General features: G+C 45.5%; 1 pseudogene; it reads right to left on the reverse strand.

Annotated features, from left to right (window-relative positions):
- Positions 1-1,313, reverse strand: part of LOC116687044 (vomeronasal type-2 receptor 1-like) — a 75,576-nt pseudogene extending 74,263 nt beyond the window's left edge.
- Positions 1,314-5,739: the final 4,426 nt, after the last annotated feature.

The raw sequence follows: 5,739 nt of genomic DNA on the forward strand, positions 1-5,739 counted from the left end.
ATACTGTATGTGTGCTTTATAGATTTTCAGACAAAAGCTCCCCTCCTTCTACTGTATGTTAGTTACAGTTCATCAGAAAGAGGATGGCCTTATCCAATGGCCCTTGATCAACTCTCGTCTAATTTTTTTTTTGTGCGCTCCATGTACAATATAATGTACATGTAGTGTCTATGTCTCTTTCCTACAATTGTACAGTTAACATAGTAAACACATATCTTCCAACACATATCTTCCTAATTCTGTTCAACACTTACACCTTTTCCTGCTTTGTTTTAGCTCATATTACATGTAATTTTGTTACTTATCAACCTCAACCCTATTATCCCATGCATTTGTGTCTAACTAATTTGTGTTTTACTTTGTTTTATCTGATATTATATATTACAAATGTGCCCCTTTAATCCAATATTAATTACTGTTGATGTGGAATTTTATTAAAATTCAAAGAACCAAAAACTTATGTTATGGATTTTTTACTTTATTTGTCAACCTAATCTTACATGTACTGCATAACCTATGACACAATAATGTTTAAGACAATAACATTTCAAAAGAACATTCATAAAATGACAATTAAAAAGAAAAAACAATTTTAATCAAGGGGAAGACTGTTGGATGTGAACAGCATACATACTGTATATTGCCATCTCACCTATTTCCAAGCTGAGGTGTTTTTTATGATGGATTTTTGTTCATTACATGTTCTTGGTGTTTTCTGGCTTAACCAATATGATAAAACACTTTGGGGCAAATATACACAGTATTAATCCAAAACTGGAGGCCAAAATGGCAAATATCTCCACAGCCACAGTAAATTTCCCAGGAGAGCTGAGATCAAGTGATCTCATGAAGTTATGTCTGCCAAATCTTTATGAAAGCTGTTGAAGAACCTCTGTATGTCAAAGTGAAACATTGTGACTTTCTCGGCTACTATCCATCCTGGGTTACGTCGTCTTGGCTAACCAGTGTACGGAAAGACTTCGAATGACATGACGAAAAACGCTTGTTTTTTACTGTGAAACTGGAATGCAAGTTCCACTTGCTGCGTTTACAAACAAGAAAGACCAACTTAGCGTTCTGGCGGACACATTGCAGTTAGATATCACGTCAACTCTGTAAGTAGCAAGAATACAACAAAGGTAATGGAAATTCCGGGACTGTGCCAACTTTTACGGAAAGTAATTCAAAACTTAAGTTCTTCGGCGCCCGCGCTGTATCCAGCACCTATTCCAAGTATCGTCAAGTGGGACGCCCAGGACAAGAAAAGCTTTCTGGTGCTTCAAGGAGGTTTCCACCATGGACGGGGTCGCCATTGTTCCTGAGGTCACCATAGCAGTATGTGGTTGAGGGGCGATGTCCAAGAGGGAATTGGAGTTCACAAGACTTGAATGTCACACCGGTCCGCAACCTAAGGACACAAACACTACCCACCCCATCCCACCACCCAACCGGACCCCACCTCCACCCGCTAACCCCCTGACCCTAACCTCCCCGCCCGCCCATCATCCCGCTGGACACCCTCCCCCACCTCCCCCTACAACGCCCCACCCTTCGCCCCAACCATACACATACCCACCCCCACTGCACTGCATGCTCACGTGCTAAATAGGTGTTAAATCCCGCCCCCAACCACCACCCCCAATCGTCACCCGCCTGACAGACCACCGCCCCCCCCCCCCCTCCCCCCCCACCCCCTGTTTCGGAGAATGGACGAAAAGGCCGCCAACTTCGAACGAGGCCACCGTGTGGTGGCCCTGTCCCAGGAGTGCCAGAAACCCCCCCCTACCCCCCACACAATTGATCACCCGCGGCACAAAATGAGCCATCCCTGAATTAAACCCCCCCGATCGCATGTTTCTTCAACCACACCCACATGGGCCCCCACCATCTCCATGTAGTCGTGTATCCGGATTGCACGACCAACTCCTAACACGGCTGGTTGACCGGCACAAAATCATTCCACTTGCAAAAGTTACACTCTCGAAGGACAGCAGCAAGGATGCATGATGAAATATCGTCTTTAAATTATGGATTCCCCCATTGCATATCCTTCAGACAGAGCCAGCCGCAGTTTTGTCATGTCAGGTTTTTGTGAAGTTTTTCGCCCAGCTCCTCGATGGCACCGTCAGCATTCCTTTGCTCTCAACCAGAGTACACGGGGTTCAGAACAAACATGCCACACCAGCTCTAGACTAGCTTTTCCGTGCTCTTGTTCCCAACCAGGTTACCTTGGGGTGACCACTTCACCTAGGCTGGAATAGTCCACAAGGCAATCTCTGGCATCCCTCGCTGAGTAGGCCTTCGCCACCTGTTCAGGCGCGACTGCCCCAATGGCTACCAAACCTCTCCTAGTTTCCCGGCCAAGCTACAGGAATCCTCAGGTCCCCTCGGCTCCACGCCAAGGGTCAGCAGACCAAACCTGTGGCCTACTACGTTCGGACTCTCAGCCAGGTGAACGCGGTACAACAAACCAACAGCACCGCCACCCCGACGCAAACCCCAGGCTCCCCACCACCCACAAAGCCGGGGTCGGTAGAGGGTTTGATGGCGCCAAGGATTCCACTATCAAAGGTCAATAACTCCTATGTTTTTGCTGTGATACCACACTGTCCCAGTCGTTTGAACAGGACACTCCAAGATCCAATGCGGAAGATCACGCCGGTCAGGACAGATCTGGTGCTCGCCTCCCTCGCCCCCCACCCCCCCTCCGCCTCCTCCCTCCCTGGCGAATTGCAATAACAAACGTGGCGGCGTCTGTGTAATCACTGTCAGGAAGCAGCTCTGAGTCTAGCGTGCCCACATGACGGGAGGAGTTACACGTCCAGCGGAGCGTTAGTGGATCCCTCACTCTCCGTTTTTCATCCAGGACAATGCTTATCAGAGGACGTTTTATTGTGTCGGACAGACCACCGGAGAGTTAATGAGTTCTTGTGAAAACTGAAGAGAATAATAAGGTAAAGTTTGCGTATCCAATCCGCCTGACAATCTCAAACGTTTCCAAACAATCGCTCGTGGCACCTACCAGATGCCTCCTACCTCAACCAATAACTGGCACAACAACTTGCATGAAGCAAATACTAGGTATTACAGTTATTGTTGTGATTTTAAAGCGATTAGTGAAACAAATGGAAATCTACTTTGCACATTCTACTGGCACCGTTTAGCTTGTGCTGCACCGTGATTCTGCCATTGGCTCAATGTACTCCAGTTTAGATTCACAGATCCTACATAACACCGCCCTAAAAATAATCCCAAAACAAAAGGTGTGATTAGGTGTTTCAGGTTAAAAACCCCTCTCTCCTCTCTCACCTTCTGTGTACCAAGCCAAGCAGAGGAGCAGAGCATGACCTCCACATGCTGATACGTTACTAGTCCAAGTAGAGTCGCAGATGATGAGAGAGAGAGAGAGAGAGAGAGAGAGAGAGAGAGAGCGAGAGAGAGAGGAGATGAGAGAGAGGAGAGATGAGAGAGACCAGAGAGAGAGAGAGAGAGAGAGAGACTGTATCACTACAGCCAATAACAAGTCTGCTCAACAGTGGCGGTCTTTTTCAGTTCAATAACAATTTTTGGAACACTCTTATTGTTGCAATGGAAAAGAGGTGGACCCAACGCAGAGTAGTGGCGGAGCTTCAAAAAAGGTGTTTATTCTCTCACAGTCCAGCATACACAAGGAGCAAAAAAAAACAATCCAAACTCTCAAAACAGGGACAGGGAAGGTAATAAGGAGACAGGGAAAGGACCACAAGGACTGGGAACGCAAGCAGACAAAAGGCTCTGACAAAGGAAGTGAAGCAAAACATATATACACAAGGTATGACGGGTAACAGAGGCAGGTGACAGAGGGCAGGTAATCAGGTGGAAAACATCAGGTAATCACAAGAGCGGGAGACGCAGGAAGTAAACTAGAGGCAAGACAAGACAAAAACAGACTCAAAATAAGACAGGAAACAGGCAAACACAAGGACAAGACTAACAACAAAGACCGGGGAGAATGAAGACACAAAACACAAGACCAGGGAGGGAACACGGAGAAGGGGAAAGAAAAACAGGATGAAACAACCCGAAACCATAACCGAAACATAGCCATTAATTCTCAGAGCCTTGCAGCAAAAGTGGATATATGTTTGGTTTTTCGTTGTGTGCCAGGTTCCTGTGTCAGGTGCACTGACATGTTCCTACAGGAACTCGTAAAGTACTGCAGAAAGGAAAACCCAATCTGCTGTTATGATGTATACCGTGTCCTGAAGGAGAGCTAGCAATGCTACGGTATTGTTTCTCCCAAAATATCTACAGTACAACATCTATATACAATCAATTTGCCTTTTGTGAATTTGAAGCGTGGATGCTGTCTCAGGCTGCCTAAAGATGAAACCACTGCATGGCCCAACCATTTCTCAACATTTCTAATTTCTCAATTTCTCAACAACTGGAACAACTCTAAATCTGAATAATACATTCGCCCAAAAAACCATAGCTACCAAGAGTCTTTGCTCGATGTGTTTAAGCCCCAACGTCAATTCCAGGCAGTGCAGCGACCCTTGTCTTCAAGGCAACTAACCCTAACGTTAATCTAATCTTACCCTAACCTTGCTAATCCAATGCATTCTGACAGTGCTGCTGGAAGGTGGCATTGGGGACTAAAGCACCAAACAGCACACCCTTGGTCCATTATCTAGTAAACGCCAAGCTAACTACAGCAATTTAGGTGTTATTTTTGACTAGATTTGACATTATCCCACACATTCTCCATATCAGAACCATCTCAAAATCCAAACAGACTGCGACTTTTTATCATCACCTTCTTTTATTTATTCAACTGTTGTTTAAAGCTGCCCCCTCTTATTCTCACCGTGACAATGAGTGTACTGTATGTCTTCTGATTTGTAGGTGCTTTGTTTCTCCTTTCAAAGCAGTTTGGAAGCTATGGTCTTTAAAGGTGCTTAACACAAAACTATTATTAGTCGTATTATTATTATAAACTGCTAAAGCCCTTTTGTTTAAATATTTCAGATTCCCCGATTTTCCCTTGCCCAAGGAGTTCTGGCCTAATGCAGAGAGAGACACTGTCTCCCCAACCTGTAGGTTTCTTTCCTACAACGAGGTCCTAGGAATCATCCTGGCTGCATTCTCAGTTGGGTGGCGCCTGTCTGGCCTTTTAACAGCAGCTGTGTTCTATCGTCACAGGACATCCCCATCTGTCAGGGCAAACACTCTGAGCTGAGCTTCTGCTGCTCTTCTCCTAAACTCTATGTTTCTTATGGTCATTAACTTTCATTGGAGCACCCTCTGAGTGGTCCGCATGCTGCGCCACACAGCGTTTGGGATCACCTTCGTCCTCTTAGTCTTGTGTTCTTGGAAAAAACCATAGTAGTGTTAATGGCCTTAGAGCTACACTCCAGGTAGTAATGTCATGAAATGGTTTGGTCCTCCACAGCAAAGAATGACAGTGTTTCTTTTACGCTTATTCAAGTTTAATATGTACTATTTGGTTAGTTCTTAGTCCCCCTTTTCAATGAAAAACTAACCATATACAAAGAGAGAATCATCTCGGAGTGTGCATTTGGCTCCAGCTGTTGGGTTTTGGGCTGTGCTTGGGTACATAGGCCTACTGGCTGTCTTTTTGCTTTGTGTTAGCTGTCCTAGCTCGGAAATTACTGATAATTCAATGAAGCCAAGCTTCATCACCTTCAGCATGCTGATATTCTGATGCAGTCGGGATACCTTGATCCCTGCATGATA

Source organism: Etheostoma spectabile, chromosome 3 (assembly GCF_008692095.1).
Source record: "Etheostoma spectabile isolate EspeVRDwgs_2016 chromosome 3, UIUC_Espe_1.0, whole genome shotgun sequence".
Taxonomy (NCBI): domain Eukaryota; kingdom Metazoa; phylum Chordata; class Actinopteri; order Perciformes; family Percidae; genus Etheostoma; species Etheostoma spectabile.